This window comes from Ixodes scapularis, unplaced genomic scaffold, assembly GCF_016920785.2.
Source record: "Ixodes scapularis isolate PalLabHiFi unplaced genomic scaffold, ASM1692078v2 PGA_scaffold5__190_contigs__length_132052651, whole genome shotgun sequence".
NCBI classification, from domain to species: domain Eukaryota; kingdom Metazoa; phylum Arthropoda; class Arachnida; order Ixodida; family Ixodidae; genus Ixodes; species Ixodes scapularis.
Window position 1 is genome coordinate 75,071,066 of NW_024609880.1, and position 12,077 is coordinate 75,083,142.

The following is a 12,077-nucleotide window of genomic DNA, read 5'->3' on the forward strand; positions in this document are numbered from 1 at the left end:
GAAGGCCGGACTCCTGCCGAAACGTCGAAGATTAAATCGTCCGTTGTTGCTGTTTTTTCACTAAGGTTTTTTTTCTTCTCAGTTTTATACCCACGCCTTCGGCCTCCCGCCAGCCATGCCCGTTATATATATATATATATATATATATATATATATATATATATATATATATATATATATATATATATTTTAAATAAAGTGGCGAATGCGAATTATGTTAAATTGCCACGTTTGACGCAGAATCCGCTAAGTTAACAAAAAAAAATCGGTGAGCTTTTCTCCGCATCTGCCGGTTTCGCGGTGAGCTTTTCTCCGGAGCTTCCGAGCTTTTCTCCGGTGAGCTTTTCTCCGGCTCGCCCAAATATATCACGGCTACCGTATCACTCAAATACCGAATATATATTTAAATAATAGCCATATATAAGTAGAATATTATCTGAAAAGTACATGATGGTGATTAAATTATTTCATGAGATACAGGCCTCCAAATTTTGTCTTTTGTCGTTCGAGCAGGCATAGTTGGCAATTTTTAGAATACAAAATATAATAGCAATAAATATAATTAGGCCTACTATATATCAGCGGCGTAGACTTTCCATTTTCCCGGGGGGGGGGGGGGGGGGGGGGGGGGGCAGGCTGAGAAGTTCTCCGGGGGCTTTTTCGCGCAATTTTTTTTACACCGGCAATTATCAGTAGTTTATTCTAAGGGGTACATTTTTACAGCGTATGTATATTGCCATGTGTCCGTCGCTGTGTGTCAATGTCAATCACCGTGCAAGCGTATAGCCGTGTGTTGATCGCCGGTACTACGGCGCATGCACCGGCAAGCACAAATCTGAAAAACAAAAAGCTTGTGCCAGCTGCGAAGTTGTGGGGGTAGAATCCAGGCGCCCGTGCTACTGAAGCAGTAATCCACTCGGCCACCAGTCTTTTCTCTTTAATACAGGGAAATAAAGCCTGCGGCTGCAGGATATCAGGTCAAACACTTATTAAAAAGACAACGCACAAAACAGTGTTCGAACTCAACAGAGGCTCAACGCTCATTAACAAGAGAATGCACAAAACAGTGTTTAAACTCAACAGAGACTCAACGCTCGTTAACAAGACAACGCACAAAAGAGTGTTCAAACCAAGCAGACCAAGCGGACGTAAAAGTGATCGATGCCGCGTTACCTTCTGGCCAGAACTGGAGATCGAAGCTAACGAAAGCGGGCGGTGGAGAAAAGCTCACCGGAGTAAAGCTCACCAGAGAAAAGCTCACCGGAGATAAGGTCACCGGAGAAAAGCTCACCGCGAAACTGGCAGATGCGGAGAGAAAAGCTCACCGGCCTTTGAGCAGATGCCGATTTTTTTTTAACTTAGTGGGTTCCGCGTCAATCGTGGCAATTTAACACAATTCGCATTCGTCACTTCATTAAAAATATGTCCCTTTTTTTGTAATATTCTTGAAGTTCATTGGGCATATTTACTAATTCCTCAGAAATTAGTAATCACCTATTCTTCATATCAATGAAGCCGCAAGTATAAAATGAGAACATCGTACACCGGTAAAAAGACAACAATTTATTGACAGTGCGACGTCGGTAGCTCTGTCAAATAAAGATGTATGTTCTTTGCGAGTTAATATGAATAGCGGTATGTGAACCGTTTATGCTCCAAATATTGTGTAGTGCCTAATAGATAAGTAGGTGTTTCTTGATGTAATCAGCGTCGGCTACGCTCTTTCTGTTAATTTCAGTAGCAAAACTTTAGTTGCGAGAGCAGCTTCGTCCTGTCGTGTTTGTTGTGTTCACTCCGCTCATCGTCGTTTGAGCGGTTTTCATCATGTATAACCTTTACCAACTCGCTCTATTCGCTACCTTACAGAACACTACTTCTTATATAGGTCACGAGTAACAACGGTACCAGTGTGCAGCTCTGAAAGTCATGGGGGCTCACCATAGAAGGGTACTATCACACAAAGGCAACGTGCGGAAACACAGCCCGAGCAGCTAGAAAACGTGGCATGTCCGTGAAGAAAGATATCTCGATATCGTACTTACTGTTTTATCCTGTTAACAAAAGCTTCAAAGAGAATTTCAGCCACAGCGTTGTTGCGCATGCACTTTCGGATTTTTTTCTTTTTTTTTTAGGTTTTAGGCAGACATTATTCAGTCTTCGAACCTTTTCCTGTTCTTCAAGTTCATAAAGATTTCAGTTAGGCTTTCGTTGCCTACAGACTAAGCCACTAAAAACACATTCTTTTGTTTAGGCTTTGGGCAAAAGTTTGCTCCCCCTAAGGAACATGGGCGGCGGAGAAAAGCTCACCGGAGAAAAGCTCACCGGAGAAAAGCTCACCGGAGAAAAGCTCACCGGAGATAAGCTCACCGGGAGAAAAGCTCACCGCGAAACCGGCAGATGCGGAGAAAAGCTCAACGATTTTTTTTAACTTAGCGCATTCGCCACTTCATTAAAAAAAAAAAAAAAACTGTCCTTTTTCTTGTAATATTCTCGAAGGTCATTAGGCATATTTACTAATTCCTCATAAATTAGTAATCACCCATTCTGCATATTAATGAAGCCGCAAAAATGATATCAGAACATCGTACACCGCGGTAAAAAAGACAACAATTTATTGACAACTGAGAGTGCGCCGTCGGTAGCTCTGTCAAATAGAGGTTTGTTCTTTGTGAGCTAATATGAATAGCGGTGTGTGAACCATTTCAGCTCCAAATATTCTGTAGTGCCTAATAGTTAAGTAGGTATTTGTTGATGCAATCAGTGTCGACTACGCTGTTTTCTTTCTGTTAGTTTCATTAAGAAAACTTTAGTTGCGAGAATAGCTTCCTCCTGTCGTGTTTGTTGTCTTCACTCCATCGTCGTCGTTTGAGCGGTTTTCATCATGTATAACGTTTCCAAACTCGCCCTATTCGCTACCTTACAGGAGACTAGTTCTCATATAGATCACGAGTAAAAAACGGTGCCAGTGTGCAGCTCTGAAAGTCATGAGTGGCTCACCTTAGAAGGGCACTATCACACGATGGCAACCTGCGGAAACACCAGCACGAACGGTTAGAAAACGTGCATGTCCGTGGAAGAAAGAAGCCTCGATATCCTACTGACTGTTTTATTATAATGCAATTAAATGCAAAGGTGCACCTCTTGTTCCCCTTCTCCAGTGATTATTTTCATGACTGTTTTATCCTGTTTTCAAAGGTTTAATACAAGCTTCAATGAGAATTTCAGGCACCGCGTTGTTGAGCATGCACTTTCGGATTTTCGGTGTTTACAGTTTTGATTTTCAGGTTTTAGGAAGACATAAGTTTTCGAACTTTTTCATGTTATTCAAGTTCATAAAATTTTCAGTAGGCTTTAGTTGCCTAGAGAGTAAGCCGCAGAAAACACTCGCCCGCCATTATTAATTTGGGAGCAATATACTTAATAAGCTTGGCAAATAATACAAAAAATGGCATTTTCTTTTTGACAAAGCTGACGAACATTAATGATAATAAATTGATATATGTTACGCATGATCCAACAGCTTCCAAATAAAAAAAAGAAATGGTGAGCTTTTCTTTGAATCCGCCGGTTTTGCGGTGAGCTTTTCTCCGGTGAGCTTTTCTCCGGGTTTCAAGGAACATATGCAGTGAGCCATAAAAAGAAACAGTTTAGTGAAGAGCCGCAGCAAAAAGGGGGCGTGGCAGGTTTGTTTATTTCATTCATCTGGGCTGCGGGCACAGTGAATTACAATAATGCAGCGGTTCCTCATTATGTGCCTGTGTTGGGCTTCCCCATTCATAAAACAAGCGCCAATTGAAGTTCGACTCGAACGACGTCGTTGCGCTCAGGGTTGGGCGGAGATACTCAAAAATGTATTTGGAAATACAAATACTGGGATACATCAAAATAGTAGCTGAAATACCGATACTGAAATATATCTGTAAAAGTGTATCGGCGATACGTATCGGAAATAAATTTTAAATAGAGGCAAAAAGTATTTGGAAATACAAATACAGGAATACATTTTAGGGAGGACAGAAATACAAATACAGAAATACTGATACTCCAATACATCCTTCAAATTTGTTTGAGACGCCAAATCAGATGAAGCTAGAACTTGGAAGTGGAAGTTTTTGATCCTAAATTTTTTTCCCGTAGGCTTGGCACTTTGCCTTGCAGGTAGTGATTTCGGACGACGAGGAGTTTTCAATGGGCTCAGAAAAACGTTCCGTCAAGGACTGACCGCGGTCCCTTCCCTGACATCCTGTCTGTCTGACGAGGGATGCGAAAAGGCTTTGACCTCTAAATAAATTCTATGTCATCCTAAATTTCATCAAAACGTCACCACGCCCCTGTCCAATAAGGACGCCCCCTTCAACATTTATCACAGAACATCACGATGAAATGAACTGGTATTCTTTATCTGTAGGTGTGGCCTTGAACATGAAACTTCACCACGCTGCTGTGCGAAAGGACAATACGCACTTTCGTTGTAGGTTACCTCGTTGACGATCGTGCACGCAGCGTCATTTGGAATTTTCGAGAATAGTGGGCCACCTGAAGCCTCCTGGAACACATGTCTTATCTTCTGTTACGGTTGAAAAGACGATACCGTGGCATCCCTGTTGTGAAGGTTCTTCCTGCCGACCCTCCGCCACCGACGCATGGATTGCAGTCCTCAAGTTTCGCTTTGCATACTCCAAATAGAGACCTCGTGGGCTGCGACCTGATACTGCCGGCACAGGTGCGAGCTCTCCGAGAAACAGCGCGCTCGAGACGAGTCGCAGGTGTACAGGGTCTGGGTCGGCACAGCGAGGCCAAGTCTGACCTCCTTCATGAATTTCGGATCACCAGAGCAGCGGGTCACGTTCACGTCGGCTGATGACGTACCCTTGAGCCGTGCAATATTACGGGCGCAGCCGCAGACGTATTCGAATATGTGTTGAACTCCACTGCGTGAGTCATCCTACTATTTCAAGTCAACCACCACCGGGCTCGTGCTGCAACGGACTGTGACTCAGCTTTGCCGGCTGGGAGGACTGTGCACGCTAAGGCAAGCGAGACGGTTAGCAGCGGGCTTTGGATGCCAGCAGACAATGACTCGAGAAATCCCTACCTAGGGACCTGCGGCACAAGATGCTCCTACTCCACTCCTGGCACGCCACCTAGTTCGAGTCCCCGACTACGCAACACTTCTCAGAAGAGAGAAGAGGACGCAAAGAAAAATAGTTTGGAGAATCGGGAGGAACCTTGGTCAGCATGCTTAGAAGAAAAAAAAATGAGTTCAGATCTGTTGTTATTTTTTTTTTTTTTGGGGGGGGGGAGTATTTTTCAAGAAATGTAACGAAATAAATTTCACCCTGATTGTATCGCGATACAAAAGAACATTCAAAATTTATTTCGATACAGGAATACAGATACTGGTGAAAAAAATGTATCGCGATACAGAAATACAGATACGAAATGTATTTGTGAAATTCTATCGCGATACATTTGTATCGCGATACTGCCCAACCCTGGTTGCGCTCCGGAGCAGCTCAGTCAGATGGTCGTCCGTAAGGGCCGCGCGCTGTTCTGACGTCACCGCTTTCATTGTTGAGAACAGCGCCTCGCAGTTAATCCAAATATGGAGGGGAGTTTCTAGCCCGCGAACTTGACGTGGGGATACCTTGCTTCTGGCAGGGTGGTTAGACAGAGCGCATAGAACACCGTGGAGGCAGCTGAAGAAATGATAACCTCCTCGCATGGAATGCTGACAGTTTTTTAGCACTTTTTATCTTCCGTGTACACATGTCTGTTTTTTTCCAATCGAAGCATGACCCTGGTACAACAAACCTTTTAACTAGGGGTGTCGCGAACTTTTGTCGAACCAGATTTTTAAGTCGAACTTTCGGTTCGACTTCGAACTTTTCACCAGATTCGACCGGTTCGACTTTGTGGACAATGTGGCCAGACCTTGATACAAGCATGTCTAGGTTTGGAGAATGTTTTTTTTAAAGAAAAGGGTTATTTTATTTTATAAACAGTTGCAATTAAAAGAAACTAATTCTAATCATTGAAGAGGTTAATAATTTAATTTTTTTGTACTGTATTAAGTGAAATAACCAATCGGCGCTTCCCTTAAAGGGATACTTCAACGAAATTTGAAATATTCCCGTCGTGTTCAAAAATAGGTTGAATATGATCCACAATATCCGTAAATGACAATCGCACGTTTGTATTTTGATCCTGGTGGCTGTATTTTTCGTTATAAACGGCCCACTCTGGCAAGCGCTCGGAGAAGGCCCAGCTTAGAGCACGTGACATCCAACGCAATCGTGACGTAGGTCGTCTCAAGACGAGCAAAGCTACGGCGAGGCTGACGTCGAGAGGATGGCCTAATCGTTCCAGCCACCGAAGTGGTTGCTTTTGTACGAATTTTGAGTGACGGGTTAAAGGCCGACGACCAAATTTGGGATTCTGCAAGGCAGAAGACCCTCCTCACCATGGGGGAGAATGAAACAGGCAACGGTGGACAGGGTAGAAGGGGGAGAGGGGGAAGCGAGGAAAAAGTGGAAAGCGCGAACTGGTCGTCGGTCTTTAATGTTCTATAATCTTCTAGGGGGACAATAGCGACTTCTGCGACACACAAAAGGGATTCTCGGGAAGAGGGGAGTTCCTCCTTCCCCCCTTCTCTCGTCGTGGCTGGAGACGAGACAACCTCCGTCACTAGCTGTCAAGGTTCCTAGACAAGCATTACAAACGAGGCGTTAGCGACATCCACCAGGTGCTCTTTGCTAATCGTTTAATTCGTTTTAAAATTCCTTTTCGAGACTTTTTTAACAAAATATTGGTATGTTCCATGGGATACTGCTCTTTTGAACACATATAGACCAAAAAATGGGCGCCGAAATTTCGTTGTAGTATCCCTTTAAAGGGGCCCTGCAATCATATTTAAGCGTCTATCTTTTTTGCGGTTTCCACGTCTCTTGGGGTTCGGGCAAGCCAGCGGGCACGGAGAGAGTAACTAAATATCAGTGCGTCATATTTTAACCGGACGACGCGGAAACCTCCTCCACCGACGAGGGCGACCCACGGTACCGAAAGCGCGCAAAATGTGACGTCTTTGGTCCTGGGCTTACTACTGGTCAGAGCCGCTAAGAACTTCCTTTTAGTCGAAATGCAAAATATAACTGGTGCGAACCCTTTTTAATTATTTATAAAAGTAGTTTTTGTTCAGTATTTTAGATCAGAAAAGAAACGAATGCAGTTTATAAAGTACGGGAACAAGAAATGACTCGTCGACATACCCGCCACCAAGCGGTGGAAAAGGCGGCGAATACTAGAAAGGAGTAGTGGGATCAGGCGCCGACACGGAAAGGTCCCGGATGTACGCGGCGGCGCTGCGGTCGTATGGACAAGAGGATCCGACAGGTTCCGAGCGTTCCGAAGGCCTTCGGCGAGAAGCTTTGGCTTCCGGTTTGGCCGTTTCGCGGTATGGCAGCGGGAAGTGGCTCCCATTCTGAACTAATATTTACCCCGTGTTTGCTGTCGTTTGTGGCTAATGAAGTGTCATGCCGAATTAGTGTTTAATCGCGCAGCACATGCAATGAGAGCCGCTCTGGCCGCCCGCTGCATACAGCCTATCCAGAACGTGCTTTAGTGGCGCCCTCTCGCGCCGTCGACACGGAGTGCGGCAGCCGTGAGCGCTCGCGATGAGCCCACTACCCCTCCTCTAGTTCACGGCCACTCAAGCAACCAAGGACGTCATGAGGGAGGTTATTTTTTGCTTGTTTTTGTAATTTTAATTTGCCTATAACTTTTAAGATAAAGCGAATTACGAGAAAAGAAAAATTTCACTAAGTTACTACGTTCAGTGCGCTCAGGTTCGGTGCAAATTAAAAACCTGCTAAAAAGTCCTTGCAGGGCCCCTTTAATTTATCCCTTAGCCATTGCCATTCAAGCCGAAGCCAACTGACCAGCCTGTCGCGCATGCGCACACGAGTCGAACTTCAATACAAGGTTCGTCGAATTTTCCACTAAAAGGTCGAAAAAGTCGAACCTGGTCGAACTCGAACCTCGGCCGGTTCGCGACACCCCTACTTTTAACCTTCCATGCAAGCGTTCCAGACAGCGCCTGGAACGCTTGCATTCCAGACAACGCCTGGAACGCCCCCCCCCCCCCCCCCCCCCCAAAAAAAAAAAAAGTATAAAAAAGCAGTTTGCGGGTCACTAATGTAAGCCGGTAAAAATGACAATGAGAATGTTCTCGGTCCTTTGTGAACTTGAACATAACATCTGTGACTAATGGAAACTATGAATGCGGTCAACCCGGGCTTTCGCGACCTTCAACAAAAAACAATATGGAGGCAACATTCATTATCGAAAGAAGACAAGTATCACCGGCGAGTGACAAAGGCCGGGAGACAGAACATTTCCTCGACTCCAAGCCAAAGTGCATGCATGGTTTGACAATCCCTGTCCTTGATGCATTTCCCCCTAGGGGCCAGTAAACTCTCTCGAACAATGAAAGGAACAGGATCTGAGGAAACAGGAGTGAAAAGCGGTTCGACTGTACCTAGGGGGGGCACAAAGCTGCCAAAGCGCAAGCTGTTTTTTGTTTTTGTTTTTATTCTGAAAGCTTTTTCTTTTTTCCTAGGGAAAGAAGGAAAGGATATCTTTCTTTTCCCAAAAAAGAAAGAAGGAAAGTGGCGTGCGGGGGGGGGGGGGGGGGGGGGGGGGGGGAGGGGGGTTTTTATGAGGGATCCGCGAGCCGCACTTGGACTAGCAAAGAGCCGCGGTTTGGCCACCCCTGCACTAGACAATGGTATATCAAAACGACAGTGGATTTAAAGATGTCGACCAGCCACCCTTTGGTCGATTTTATCTGAAATCCCACTGGTACGCATTGAAGTCGTAGAGGTGCGGTTGAACTGGGTTGACAGCATGAACTGCTGCGTCGTTAAGTGCATCAATAGTTAGGCGTTTTATCTCGTGGGGATAAAGTTTCAGTTTTGTGGGGCAGCGAAAACGATGGACCTGTGTCGTGTGATGCAAGAAATTTGTTCTCCCGATCATGTCTGCCACTCTATCGGGACGGCTTACCCCAAAGTCTCGTTTTTCACTAGTGTTTTGCTGGGGCGGGGCATTTCATCGAACGGCGTTTCGTCGAACGCCGTTTCATCGAAGCCGTTTCATCGAATACCGTCTCATCGAACGCCGTTTCATCGAACACCGTTTCATCGAAGCCGTTTCATCAAACGCCGTTTTATCGAACGCCGTTTTATCGAACGCCGTCTTATCGAACGCCGTCTTATCAAACGCTAGGGTAGCATTCCCGCTTCTTGTAGCTAGGAGGTGCCCATCCTGGGTTCTGGAAGTTTTTGACTAGCATTGCCGCAGAACATCAACTGACGGAAGACAAGCTGGAGGCGATGCTGAGTTCCCAAGAGCCTCCTCGCCAGAAGGCCATAAAGACGAAAAATGAGAAGGTCCGCCTTTTTTATGAGAACCGACGGAGCATGGCTGTGGGGGACTTTTTGAGAGCAATTCCTCATCATTTGGAACGGTGAATGGCTGTCGCACGAACACATGAACCCCCGAAAGTTTTCAAATAAAATTTCAAGTGACGTACTTACTTTTGACTTCATTGAGTCAGACTAAAAAATAAAAAAAAAATAAAAATGTTTTGTTGTAGTTTCATAAATAGCACCTCAGCTTTAGGTACTGCAAGCTTCGGGCAGTAAAAAAGTGTCAATAGAAAGACATGAGAGGCTAGGAGGCTCACATGGCTAAAGTTGTTGCGCCTGCGCAAAACCTAAGTCGCCTTCTGGCCTCCATGAGTTGGAGTGCGCTCTTACCGGGAGTGCGACTTTTTATTTATTTGTTACAATACCCTCAAGGCCCATCGGGTAATACAGAGGGGGTGAACAGATAAGCACAATATGCGAAACAATAATAAAAATCGGTACCAATATCTTCATGGGTTACTTGCATCAAAATAAATTGTAACATTTACAACTTTGGACATTAAAAAACCTGATGATGAAATAGGTTAAAGTGCCCATGAAACGATTTTTGGGTTGGGACAAATCATTTTAGATTGGGATTTTACTAATAGCACATCGTTCAGTGGACCAAAAGGAAAAAGGTGGAAAGTCAAAAGCCCGACTTTCAGTGCGAAAATTTGAAAACAGAGCGGACAATTTCGTACCTCCTCCCCTTCGCAACCTCTCTGCCTTTTCACTGTGATACATCCGCGGTCCCAAAAGCGCGTCATCGGGTCCAAACTGACGTCACACGCAACCGGACCTGACTTATTCCCTTCACCCCTAAGCTGACATTGTGCTGGAAGCTACGCGCTTGCCGGACCAATCAGCTGCCTCCCTTTCATCACCTGACTTGATTCTCTGCAGCCACATTTGCCACGCTCACGTGGCAAGTGTGGCTGGCCCAACGAGCACGTAGCTTCAACAGCACTGTCAGCTTCGGAATGAACGGGGTGGGGAAAGCAACTTTTGTCTGAATTATGAGCGACGGGCTAATCTTCTAGGGGGAGAATGGATGTGTCCGGATTACGCAAATGAGAGTGCGAGCAAGAGGGAACTCCCCCTTTTCGTGCGCGATTTATGAGTTGAGGAGGAAAGCTAAACAGGAAAAAGTTGGAAAAGCGTTTCATGACCCCTTTAATGACACGAAAATGCACTCGATTCGTGCATAAAAGAGAATCTTTCACACTTTTTATATAAAGGACATTTGATGAAACGGCTGTCAGCGATTCGATGAAACGGCGTTCGATAAAACGTAATTTTTTCGATGAAACGGCGTTCGACGAAACGGCGTTCGATGAAATGTCCGGGAACCGACTTTTTTTATTTATTTGTTACAATACCCTCAAGGCCCATCGGGTAATACAGAGGGGGTGAACAGATAAGCACAATATGCGAAACAATAATAAAAATCGGTACCAATATCTTCATGGGTTAGTTGCATCAAAATAAATTGTAACATTTACAACTTTGGACATTAAAAAACCTGACGATGAAATGGGTTAATGACACGAAAATGCACTCGATTCGTGCATAAAAGAGCATCTTTCACACTTTTTATATAAAGGACATTCGATGAAACGGCTGTCAGCGATTCGATGAAACGGCGTTCGATAAAACGTAATTTTTTTCGATGGAACGGCGTTCGACGAAACGGCGTTCGATGAAATGTCCGGGAACCGTGTTGTGCAACACGGAAAATTAATTTTTCAATCCGCACAATCACAAAAAACAGTGTAAAAAAATTCACTGTAAAGCTAATTACATCGTAAAGTGCAGTCTACTTCAAAACCCTTTTCTTGGTGTAAACCGCACCAAACTAGAACAAAAGAAGCGTAATTTTTTTTTTTTTTTTTTTTTTGTTCTAATAATTAAGATTTTTGAAGTTTATATGAAAACCCCGGGAAAATAAGTCCCTCGTCCCCGCCAATCTTTTTGTTTATCAGTTTTGTGCAGCTGGTGCCACTGTTGCCACTGCTTTTGAGGCCGGTTTCAAACAAATTAATAAAGGTATCTCAATTATACCAAAAGTAAAAAGTGCAAAAAATAAAACATCAAAGACTTAAAATTATGGCTCTTGAGCTCCAGCACAGTTCGCGAGTTGTTTATGACAGTGAATTTTTCTAAGTGCGGAAACGGCATGCTCGAGTAAGATCCATGACCTTTTTCAGAGATCGCTGGGCGCATGCGCCGACCCTGAGAGAGAGGGAGGAAAGGGAAAGGCGCCATTTTTGGTGGCTCTCTCGTCCGCTCGGTCGTACAGACAGTGCTGGTTCGGCTTGACTCCTCCGCTATTCTCGCGGCTTGGCCTCATAGTCGTCGCGCGTCACCACCGCGCAGCTGTAGGTTGCACAAATAAAAGCAAAAATGGTTTAAATGGAAGCCTTTATGGAGTTTCAGCAGCCTTTGCGGGTGGTGCACAAAAAGACTCGATGTCAATCACCCCGCCATTTTGCCCTGGTTTCAAAAGCCTAGGACGCCAATCGCCCGTTGCAGCCGGCTGGATCATCAATGTGACGGCGCTTCATTCTGATTTTAACTAAAATACAGTAAATCGGAACATGATGGTAA